Consider the following 13,390-nt stretch of genomic DNA (forward strand, 5'->3'; position numbering starts at 1 on the left):
CCAAGGTTTGCCTGCCCAAGACTTTCATACACCCTCCAGAATATTTTCGCGATAATATTCGGCATTTATTCTGATGCCACGGATGATTAACACGAGCGGAGAGCGACCATGGGCTGTTATGGCGGCCCACACCATCACCATGGCCGGCGCTTGAGTTCTGTTGGCCAACCGAAGGTGCACATTTTCAGCTGACCACTTGGGCAAGTACAAACTGCTGGACAACGAATGTTTTCTCATCGGAGACGGAGAAAAGCAAATTCAGCAGTTCACCACTTTCGGCCCAGCGAAGCAATTCTTTAGCTCTTTTGAGTCTATTTTCTTTCTGTTGCGGTGTAAGTTCTTGCACTTTTTGCAATTTCAATGGCTTTACCCCGAGCTCATTTTTCAATATTTGCCGAATGGAATATTGCGATGTGTTCAGCTCACGAGCCATTTTTCGGCCACTGCGACGCGGGTTTCGATCAAGTTGCTTCTTTACTTTTCGAACCATTTCTGCTGATGTTGCTGTTTCCTTCCGTCCACTTCCTTGACGTCGGGCTAGGAGCGATGACAAGAGACACAAAAGATTTATTCACATTTTAATGCTGGAGTGCCCCAGCGGTAGCCACTTGTGGTTTTCCAGCCAAATATAAGAGATCACACCATCACGCTTGAATACCATCTCAAATAACTTTTTTTCTGGAAAATTCTCAACAAGATGCTCTGTGGGCTTGTAAACAATATAATGAGCTGTCACGGGAATAATTTTAAGAGCTGTCGGACGAGTGCCTTAGAAATGACAGCAGTCTGAATTTGGTTGCAGTTTTTTTATGTCAGGAATTTCCGAAACTTCCTGCATACCCCAATCCGACACTGCAACAATAATTCGAATTTATACTAAACTTTGTACCATTTGGAAGACATAATTACAATATGTTACCTACCTCCATATTTCAATTCTACACTCCAACAGTAATCTTATTTCCTCCTCAGAAAATCAAGTCTATAGGTTCACCACAATTTCCAACGATCAGCGTTGATTTCCGTTTGGATTTTCAAGCCAAAATCAATTTGTAAAGCTGATTGGACCAGGGGCACCTTCGGAAATATACATTTGGAGTTTTCTGCACTTCTTACATTTTTTCTCAAAATAATTTTAAAAGACTTTTATGAATACGTCCCTGGGTTGACCAAATCGAAAGACGGAAAAAAATATGGGAAGTCTAAAAAGGCCTTAAAGCCCCTCTTCGTTTTGCAAAACATGCTTTCGATCTTTAGACTTTATAAGATCTCCAATCCATAGAAGACCTTTTTGAAGGATTTCTATCCATAGGAGAAATGAAGACAGTCCTTATATCTTATCTTATATCTCTAGAGAATGATCTGAATACGTCCCTGGATTGGTCAAATCGAAAGACGGAAAAGTCGAAGTTTTCGTTACACAAAAAAAAAAAAAAGAAAAAAAAAATGAGAAGTCTAAAAAGGCCTTAAAGCTCCTCTTCCTTTTGTAAAATATGCTTTCGATCTTTAGACTTTATCTCCAATCCATAGAAGACCTTTTTGAAGGTTTTCTATCCATAGGAGAAATGAAGACAGTCCTTATCTTATATCTCTAGAGAAGGATCTCTCGTCCATAGAATTTCTTTTGAAGGTGGTCCTCTACCCCTAGAAGATCAATGGAAGGTCTTCTTTCGCAAGACGACCTTTTGTAGAATACTTCAAAAGGACATCTATTCATAAAAGACCAGAAAAGGCCTTGAAGGCTGATGAAAGGTCTTATTTGTCTAAAAACTCGTTAAAGATTTTTTTACCCGCAGGAAAACTTCAGTAGGTCCTTTTTCATAGAGGACCTGAAGAACCTGAAGAGAAGAAAATGTTTATTTATTGAACCTTCAGAAAATTGTCAATCTATAGAAAAACTAAGTCTTCTGTTGGGAGAAGATGTCCTTTGCATAATCTGTGAAAAGTAAATGTGTTTCACATTTTCAAAGTCTTCTAAAGAAAGAACGCCTCATGAAGCTCGTCTTTTCAAAGAACTCCTCCCGAAGGTCTTCTGGCTATAAAATGCTTCTAAATGGTCAATAAACGGTCTTAAATTTATTGAAGTCTTCTTAGAGTCTTATAAGACCTGATTTAAATTATCTATCCCGAAAATAGGTCTCTAAGGGGTTTTCTACAGAAGACTTTGTGACAGGTTTTCTATCATAAGAGGTCTTCTACTTTAGCTTCTTGTTTCTGTTTCTTAGAGAATATCTATTAAAGTACTCCAATATTCTTAAGGTATTCTTTGTACAGAATACATTTTAGAGATCTTCTAAAGGTAAGACAGGGCTTCTCATTTATGAATATCTCTGTAGATCTTCTCTCTAATAAAGATGTTGGCTTCAAAGTGTCTCTCCCCTTAATCCCCTTTGAAGATCTATAACATTTTCTATTAGCACAAAATTAATATACCCTCACTACTATCGACAGTATCTATGATCAATACATACATTCAGATACAGATAGCAGAATGCCGATAACAGAAAATGGGTGAAAGAGATAAAGGCGCGTGAGCTAAGTTATAAACTGTCAATTAATACCAAAACACTTGCCAATTTAATTTTATGGGGGTGGATGGGTATATGTTTGTTTGGTTAGCTGGTGGGTTGGTTGGTTGCAGGGAAATGTTGTTTTGCAGGTCACACGACTAACGTGATGACAGAATGGCGCTGCTTTCGGATGACAACAAACAAATCTGCTTTCCAATTCAAGTGATCTCATTTCTGATAAAACAGATAGTCGTAAAGAAATTTTGTAAATAAATATTAAAGAAAAAGAAAAACAATAACAAATAATTAACACAAGGTTAAAAGCTGTTTTGAGAGATTAGGTGATACCCTACTTGGGTACAAGATTTTGGGTTTGGATAGATGTGACCAATAAAATTAATATAAAAGACTTGTTGGATGTAATGAAAATTAAACATTCAACCTGTAAAGAAAGTCTTAAAGTCGGGCGGGGCCGACTTTATTATACCCTGCAACACTTTGCTAATTTAGTAGAGCTCCGCATAACAATTAAAAGTTTTTATGGGAGAATTCAATCATACACGCTATGATTATAATTATAATTTATAGTTCAAAGGACTAAATATGCCAAAGCATTTGTATCTTTTAAATTCGGACTTGTATTGCCCATTTGGTGCACAATTAATTTGAAATCGGATAAAGATATATATGAGAGCTATATCCAAATCTGAACCGATCTCAATTAAATTTAGCAAAGATATTTCTGAGCTGTATTTGATATATTTCCCTGAATATCGTTGTTACGGAGTGCATATTATGGCTATGGGTAGAAATACAAAAAATCGGATGAACACTATATATGGGAGCTATAGCTTATCTGAGCCGATCTTCACCAAATTTGGCATACCAGCTTCTATTCTTCTTCTTCGGTCGTATGTGCTAAATTCCATCCTATTTGAGCAAATATTAGACATTTGGTGCACAATAAGGGTAAATCGGACGAAGTTATATATGGGAGTTATATCCAAATCCGAACCGATCTCGATAAAATTTAGCAAATGTATTTCTGAGCTGTATTTGCTATATTTCCCCAAATATTGTTGTTACAGAGTGCATATTACGGCTGCGGAGGACAAAAATAACAAATCGGATGAACAATATATATGGGAGCTATAGCTATATCTGAACCGATTTCGTTCAAATTTGGCATACTTATTTTCAGGCATAATTTGGTTGTAAGTGCAAAATTCCATACTATTCGGGCTGATATTACACGTTTGGTGCACAATAAAAGGTAAATCGGACGAAGATATATATGGGAGGTATATCTAAATTTTGACCGATTATCTCCAATTTCAATAGGGTTCGTCCTTGGGCCCAACAAATGATTTATGCAAAATTTCATCTGTACTTTGTTTACAAAAATACATGGACAGACGGACGGACGGACATACATAAATCGACTCAGAATGTGATTCTATGTGGTGTAGGGTATAAAAACAGGATGATAGAAGACCTTTCTTCTTATAGAACAAGAACCATAACATCACGTTGTTTTAAAAAGGTGATTGTCTTTGCTAAACTGTCTTAACATTTTTTCTCCAGTAGAGGTCCATACTGGGGTATTTGTTAATAAAAACTAATAGGGTTTTGTTGGCATACAATTTATGAGACCTCTTCTTTTCCGTACTATATCTTTTGTAAAACGTTAGAATTTTTTCTATAGATATATATTTCTCCAGTAGAGATGTCATTGAGTCCTCCCTATTTCCGAAGCATATATCCATGTTGATCAAAAAGGTAATTGGCCTTGTTAAGGTTTCTATGATTTTTTTGTTAAGTTGTTCACATTTTTCATCAACAGAGGTTGCTACTGATGTCATATGTCATCATATTGCCATGAAATAAATATAGGTCGTTAATAGGACAATTAGAGTCCTCCTCGTTTCGCATTGCATTCTCATGTGGTTTGGGTTAGCCCATGGTCTATGATAAGGCTTTTTTATGTTTTCTCCGACAGAGGTTGCTATTGATGTTACATTCAACTAAATTCCTTCATCCGAACAATGTCTTCATCTTGAATCTCACTGTTAAAAATGTATATTTCGCCGGTAGAGGTCGCTACTGATGTAATATTTAATTTTGGGGCCATTAAAAAATATAGGCCATTGTCGTCATATACAGGGTGAGATGAAAAAACTACAACCAACTTCAGACTGCTGTCATTTCTAAGCCACTCGTCCGACAGCTGTTAAAATTATTCCTGTGACAGCTCATTATATTTTACAAGCGTACAAAAAAATCATTTTGGTGAGAATTTTCCAGAAAAAAGTTACTGGTGATGGAATTCAAGCGTGATAGTGTGATTTATTTATATTTGGCTGAAAAATCACAAGTGGCTATCGTTAGAGCACTCCAGCATTTTATTGTGAATACATTTTTTGTGTCTCGTACCATAGCTCGTTACCGTGATGTAAAAGCGACTTGATTGAAACCCGCGTCGCAGTTGCCGAAAAATGGCTCGTGAGCTGAACACATCGCAATATTCCATTCGGCAAATATTGAAAATTGAGCCCGGGATAAAGCCATTGAAATTCCAAAAAGGGCAAGAACTTACACCGCTGAAGAAAGAAAACTGTCTCAAAAGAGCTAAAGAGTTGCTTCGCTTGGCCGAAAGTGGTGAACTGCCGAATTTAGTTTTTTTCGATGAGTTATCCAGCAGTTTGTAAACAAACAAAATGATCGTGTTTACTTGCCAAAGAGGTCAGCTGAAAATGTTCAAATGTTCGATTGGCCACCACAACTCAAGCCCCGGCTTTGGTGATCGCGTGGGCCGCCATAACAGCCGATGGTCGCTCTCCGCTCGTTTTAATCGACCGTGGCATCAGAATAAATGCCGATTATTATCGCGAAAATATTCTGGAGGGTGTATTAAAGCCTTGGGCACGCAAACATTTTGGCCGCAGACCTTGGACATTCCAACAGGACTCAGAACCATCGCACTTAGTAGGCGCCACCCAAGAATGGTTACAAAATGAGGATTCTTCCGTCATTTTCAGCGCACAATGGCCACCAAAATCTCCGGATACTAATCCGTTGGACTTTTGTGTCTGGAGTATTTTGGAAAGCAAGGTTGGCACTGTTTGAAGGCCATAATTCGTGTCAAAGGTGACCAATTCGAACAAATCTAAACTTATTCTAAAATTTGATGCTATTTCCGGCATTTTTCGCTTTTATTAAATAAAATTAAAAAATATAAAAATTGTGGCGTTTGACTTTGTTGCAGTTTTTTTTTTATTTCACCCTGTAATGAAGTGCGAATCCTATGCTCCCTAAGGCTTATAAACGTTTTATTTATTATTTCTAAATTGTGAAATTAAGAAGGGAATATAGAAGAAATGTGGGTCGATCGATCTAGACATGCCTTAAAGAATTTGGAAGAAAGGATAAGGATCTCACAGCTCACCTAAAGAAACTCTTAAGTGATCCGCTATAAATATTTCATTATGATCCTCTATGACCGCTCTCTCTCTTTAATGATATCCTTTTGGCGCAACAGGACATTTGGGCTGATATAGCCTCTGATTTTTATTCACCACTTTCAGGCAAGTTTATTACCCATCAGACCTAGGTAAATCGTTATAGACGAGCTTAAATAACATAAGATTTATAACGGTTTTCAACTTTTTGGGGGAGGTATCAAAAGCAGTCATATCAAAACTCGATATAAGATTGAAAAAAAATTAATTTGTGCAAATATTGGATGAAAACGGACAACAGGAAAAAAGGCGGAAATGGCGGAAATGGCTAGACCGGCTCTAAATATTCTAAAAAGTGCTTGGTTAACAGAGGCATGGGTCCAAGGCCATGATTGCGATACCCCCTTTCTTCATAAGTTTGGTGGTAGAAAAGTTGATTGTCTTTGATATCATGTCTATAATTTTCCTCCGCTAGATGTCGCCTCTTTTACGTTTTGTCTTGATATTACCATAGCAGGAACACGTGGCGCTTCTGACATACATTTTGATGAGACATCAATGAACCGCGATGAATCAACAGGTCCATACTAATTTCTTTCAACACTAATTGGCCGCAGTAATAAACACATAACAATACACCTACCTACCTACCCACCCTCTTTTGGGTACAAACAGCGCATCAGCAGCGTGTTGTGGATTTTTTGGGGTAAACAAAGTCGATGTAGATTATGTCAATTAAATTAGAGAGCTCAAGTTATAAAGATAAATATTTATTTGATTATTTCCTCAAATATTTGGTTAGCAAATTTTTCTTTTCGTTTTTGGCAATGACAAAGCAAAGCAGCCGGTGCCGAATTGATGAACAACAAAAAGAAGACGAAGACAATGAATGACAATGGAAGTAGCAACAACAACAGGATGTCACATGATTTTATAGCACGCCTGACTTAGCGCACCAGAGTTGGGCGGGATGGATGGGCCGGCAGGCAGGCAGGCAGACATCATAAAAGTCGCGTGAATTTCAGCTGTTTTGAAAATGAAAAAAAAAACGAACAACGAAAAAAAAATGTTTTTCCGTTCCGTTAAATTAGTCAATTATTTAAAGGGAGGCGTTAATCAATTGACAAAAGGTTTTTTTTTGCAATAAAAACATGAGTACCCACACACACATACACAGCTAGTTGAATAATCGTGTAAATTTCTCTTTGATATCAAAACAGAGTGGTTTTGGCAAATAATGGAAAAGCCAAATATTTTATGTTTTTGCCCTCCCCACCTCTCATCAGTCATTGTTTAAATTATTAACAAATATTTAAACAAATTACAATCGAATGGGACTGGGAATAAAGAATTAGCAAAAAAATAGGCTTAGCAACGACCATGGCACAAAGACGCCTTCCCCCGAAAATGCGGGGAATATAAAATCAAATGTTGGACGATTTTCGGTTTAAACAAACAGCCATATCTGCCATATCTTGTCACAGTGTTTGGGTAGGGATTTTCGGATTTTCAATGTCAAACAACATTAAAGTTTGTAAAAACAAGTAAAAAAGTATCGGTCGGTTTTGCCGACAGATGTATACCCCCAGCCAATGTTCGATTACTTAAACATATTTTGACTTCTGTTATGAATTTTCAAACTCTGACCATTGGAGTCGATTTTGAAAGAATGATGCAATATTGTCCATTTCATATCGGACCTAAATAAATATGATATAAGTAGTATTATGAATATATAAGAAAATCGAACATTTATATCCAATTTATGGGAAATCTTAATTTCCATATTTATCTCAGAGAGACATATATTTAGATATAGCAAGTTGTAAAGAATCGCTGAGTTGTTTAGCAATTTATGACAGATAAAAGTATTGAAAAAAGGGTTTCGCAGATATATTGCATCTTCACAAAAGATCTTAAATTAGCAAAAATGTTTGTATGTGTGAAATTTGAAGAGAGTCGTATTCTTATTTCGCCTTCTTTGAACGTTTTGTTTTTAGTCGTTTTTATTTCTGTGAAAAAATATGTATTTTTTGAACATTTCGAACGTTTGTGGGGGAGGTACCAGGACGATTGAACCGATATATTCCATCTTAACACCAAACCTTGGGTTAATATAAATATTGGGATGTGTAAAATTTGAAGACAATCGGAATGTTACATCACATTTTATGAGAGTTGTAATTATTCAAAATTTTTACCATTTGTGGGGAAGGTACTTAATGGAGTGGACCGATATTGTCCATTTTCATACCTGACCTAAAACTGACGTAAATATTAGGATGTGCAAAGTTGGAGCAAAATCGGATTATCCTTTTACTTTCTGTGCAAAAAATTATTTTTTTTCGAAAATTTCGACCTTTTGTGGGGAAGGTACCAGAAGGAGTGGACCGATGTTGCCCATCTCCGAACTCGATCTAAGTTTGACAAAAATATTACGATGTACTAAGTTTGGACCAAATCGGATACTCCCTTCGAGAGTTATCGTGCGCACCAGCCAGCCAGACAGACGGACGGACGGACGGACATCGCTAGATCGACTCCAAATATTCTGAAACGGATTTGGTCCAAAGAGACCTAGGGTCTAAAACCGTTATTTCGACTAGGCACGTTTTGACCGTATCAAATGATATATACCCTCTGTAGCCATATGGCTGAGGGTATAAAAAGGCTCATAGAAATATTAAATAACAGCTCGTTTGTCTAGCTTTCTATTGATTGATTGCTTTTGACTTGGCGCCAGTCTAGACCTGTGTGTGCGAAAGCTTAACAATTTGATTGTTCTCGAAGGACCAACGTTTTATTGGGCTAACAACACACAAACATTGTTAATGTAGGTCGAACGACATCGGTTATCCTCAAAATTCATAAAATTTTGAAGTAATTAATTTGTTAATTTGATGGGAAATCGGAGTGGCAAATTGGTTGGTGGCGTTACACAGTGGGGTAAGATGGCCAGATATGGAGATTAATTCAGGGTAGCATTCTATCGCTCTGAAAATTTTCGCAGATATTAATATTACTCTTAATATGTTTGGTATTAAAAATGGGCCATATCGGTCCACGTTTCGGTAAGGCCTCCAAATAGAGTTACCTCCTGATGTTCGGTATTTTGGAATTTTGTGAACACAATTTTAAACCAAATTATTTGTAATTTGACATTTATAGTTCTGATTAGGTATAATCTCTTGATGCTCCACCTTGGAAAGGAGGGTATATTAACTTTGTCATTCCGTTTGTAACATCCTTAAATATTCGTCGTAGACCCCATAAAGTATATATATATTCATAATCAGCATAAAATTCTAAGTCGATTAACGATGTCCGTCTGTCTGTCTGTCCGCCTCTGTTGAAATCACGATACAGCCCACATTATTTGACGTAGAGCGCCAAAATTTAGCAGAGCAATTTGTATTGTGTCTAGGATGGTTGATATTGAAAATGAGATATATGGGTACACGTTCTGGTATATTCCTCATATAACGGTACCTCCCGATATTCGGTATTTTGATGATTTATGCCACATTTTTTCACGGATTTGTCTGAAAATTGGTATTTGTAGGTCATAACGGGTCCCAGTGATTGTAGCAAAACATTGCATGTATAGGTGCACGTTTTGGTAAAGCCCCCATATAAAGTTACCTCCCGATATTCGGTATTTTGATTATTTTTGCCACATTTTTCCACGGATTTGTCTAAAAATTGGTATTTGTTGGTCATAATGAGTTCCAGCTCCGGTGGCGAAACATTGCATGTATGGGTCCACGATTTGGTATAGCCCCCATATAACGGTACATCCCGATATTCGGTATTTTGATTATTTTTGCCACATTTTTTCACTGATTTGTCTAAAAATGAATATTTGTGGTACATAATGGGCCCAAGTTCGTGTGGCGAGTCATTGTAATTATAGGTCCACGTTTTGGTATAGCCCCCATATAACAGTACCTCCCAATATTCGGTAATTTAATGATTTTTGCCACATTTTTTCACGGATTTCTGAAAATTGGTATTTGTAGGTCATAACGGGTTCTACCTCCTTTGGCGAAACATTACATGTGTAGGTCCACGATTTGGTATAGCCCCCATATAACGGTACCTCCCGATATTCGGTATTTTTATGATTTTTGTATGTGCAAGGCCTAATGGGGTTTGATCCGTTAAATTTATATGTATATACAGGGTGAGATGAAAAAACTGCAACCAACTTCAGACTGCTGTCATTTCTAAGCCACTCGTCCGACAACTGTTAAAATTATTCCAGTGACAGCTCATTATATTGTTCACAAGCGTACAACAGCATTTTGGTGAGAATTTTCCAAAAAAAAAGGTTATTCGTGATGGAATTCAAGCGCGATAGTGTGATTTCTTTATATTTGGCTGAAAGACCACAAGTGGCTATCGTTAGGGCACTCCAGCATTTAAATGTGAATAAATCTTTTGTGTCTCGTACCATCGCTGGCAGCGTAGCCCGACGACAAGGAAGTGGGCGGCAGAAAACTGCAACATCAGCAGGAATGGTTCGAAAGGTTAATCGAAACCCGCATCGCAGTGGCCGAAAAATGGCTCGTGACATATCGCAATATCCCATTCGGCAAATATTAAGAAATGAGTTCGCGTTAAGCCATTGAAATTCCAAAAAGTGCAAGAACTTAACCGCAGCTGAGAGAAAATAGACTCAAAAAAAAAAAAAAAAATAAAGAGTTGCTTCGCTTGGCCGAAAGTGGTGAACTGCCGAATTTGGTTTTCTCCGTCTCCGATGAGAAAATATTCGTTGTCCAGCAGCTTGAAAACAAACAAAATGATCGTGTTTACTTGCCAAAGAGGTCAGCCACCAGAACTCAAGCGCCGGCCATGGTGATGGTGCGGGCCGCCATAACAGCTAATGGTCGCTCTCCGCTCTTATTAATCGACCGTGGCATCAGAATAAATGCCGTATATTATCGCGAAAATATTCTGGAGGGTGTATTGAAGCCTTGGGCAAGCAAACATTTTGGTCGCAGACCTAGGACATTCCGACAAGACTCAGCACGCATCACCCAAGAATGGTTACAAAATGAAGTTTCTCGCTTCATTTCCAGCGGCGCTCAATGGCAACCAATATCTTCGGATACCAATCCGTTGGACTATTGTGTCTGGAGTATTTTGGAAAGCAAGGTTGGCACTAAAAAATAACAAAGTGTCGATCATCTCAAGCAAGCGCTTCGCCGGGAATGGGACAAAATACCGCAGAGCAATATTCAGGCAGCGTGTGATGGTTTCATTGGCCGTTTGAAGGCCATAATTCGTGCCATAGGTAACCAATTCGAACAAATCTAAACTTATTCTAAAATGTGATGCTATCTCCGATATTTTTTGCTTCATTCAATAAAGTTAAAAAAAAAATAAAAAATTATGGCGTTGGCCCATAAAGTGCGAAATAATCATCCGACTCTCTTCAAATTTCACACACCCCAATATTTTTACAAACAAAATATCTGAAGTAAAAATGGTAAATATGGAGCCACTGCTTCTAGTACCTCCTCCACAAAGGGGATAATAAAAAGCGAAATCCGATCCATCCGATTTTTTTAATCAGCTGTAAAGATGGAATATATCGGAAATCTTCTGGTATCTCCCCCTAAAGGGGTCAACATTTTGGATAATTATGACTCTCATTCTATCTCGATTCTCTTAAAATTTCACATCCCCCAATATTTATATTTACACAAAATCTGGTGTGAAATTGGTAAATATGGGCCCACTGTTTCTGTTACCCCCTTCACAATGGGGTCAAAATTTCGAATGATCTAAACGCTCATAAAAGGTGAAACAAGTTTTCGATTCTTTTTAAATTTCGCACATCGTAATATCTTTATTAACACAAAATCTAGCGTGAGAATGATAGATATCGGTCTACCCCTTTGGGTGACAATTTTAAATACTTATATTTCTCATAACTTGCGATCTATTATGAATATGGAGTATATCGGCCACGCCTTCTGGTTCCTTCTCCACAAAAGTTTAACATTTTCATTAACATATCATATGACTTTCTTTTTTTGAAAAAATTTTTATAATTACAATTTAAGTACATATTTAAATCACACAATTGCATAATGTGACTATGGAATTGCAAACAAATAATTCGTCCAATTTAAACCGGAATGACATGCCAAATTAATCACCTATCACGATATGAGAACAGAAATTGCAACCATAATCAGAAATATTTCAAAGACCTTCACCACTTCAAAAAATAATGGACGCAGTGTCCGAACGTATCGCTGGACTTTGACATAATGCCACTCCGTCTTTATAGACGATATAGAAATTGGCGATATGTCCAAGTGCGCCAGTAATCAGACATTTTTTAAGTATTTTTCCACTCATTATTTTAAAATTGAGATGTTTCAATTTTTGACCAGTTGTTCAAATATATTTAAACAATGTCATTATTTTCAAGTGCATCAGTTTTTTTAAGTTCCAGATTAAACCGACTCCTAAGGTCTTATCACAAAAAAATAACTGAAGACAAATGGAAGATCAAAACAGGGGGGGACATTCAAGACTTTGATATTAAGACTTTGATATTAAAAAGAAAACATATGTTCTTACAAAGAAACGAAGTAAGAAAGCTGTAAATTCGGTCGTGCCGATTAGGAACGAGTTTGGCAATGCTCAAAAACAATAAAATCCGTTAAAATTCTGTTAAAATCTTAAAAATACCGAATGTAGCCATTATATTAGGGTCTATACGTCGACATGGACCTGCATAGATAACTTTTGTCATAAGCCATTACAATATTCAAATGCGAAACTTAAAAAAAATCGGTGAATAATGTAGCTAAAATTATCAAAATACTGTATATGGGGAGGTACCGATATATGGGGGCTCTCGTAACCATTAGGAACTGCAAATGCGAAATTTCGCTAAAATCAACAAAGTACCGAATATCGGGAGATACCGTTATATGGGGGCTATACGAAGACGTGAAGGTGCATAGACAATTTTCTATCTTAGGCTGTGTTATCCATTTCGATCTTCAAATACCAAATTTAAAACAATTACGGTTAAGAATGTCGCTAAAATCATCAAAATACCGAATATCAGGAGGTACCGTTGTATGAGGGCTATACCAAAACGTGGACCTATATGACCCATTTGCAATACCAAAAGTCTTGAAAACATAATATACATTTAAGTAAAATTTTATTATTTCGTTCGGAAACTAGAGTGATTTCCACAGACGGACGGATAGGCGGACGGACATCGCTAAATCGACATAGAATTTTATGCTGATCAAGAATATATCCATATTATGGTGGAGGGTATAATAAGCGTCATATGCGATAAGAGAGGACTATATTGTGTTGCTGAATTAATTAAACTCGAAGGACCACCATAAATCATACTCACATTTGGTAAATGGATATAGATCT

The 13,390-nt window shown here is 37.0% G+C and overlaps 1 protein-coding gene across 1 annotated transcript in view; it reads right to left on the minus strand.

Moving 5' to 3' along the window:
- LOC101897506 (RecR protein) overlaps window positions 1-13,390 on the minus strand; it is a 149,724-nt gene that overhangs the window by 100,162 nt on the left and 36,172 nt on the right. The window lies entirely within an intron of this gene.

The sequence above is a fragment of the Musca domestica genome, unplaced genomic scaffold (genome assembly GCF_030504385.1).
Source record: "Musca domestica strain aabys unplaced genomic scaffold, Musca_domestica.polishedcontigs.V.1.1 19, whole genome shotgun sequence".
Lineage (NCBI taxonomy): Eukaryota > Metazoa > Arthropoda > Insecta > Diptera > Muscidae > Musca > Musca domestica.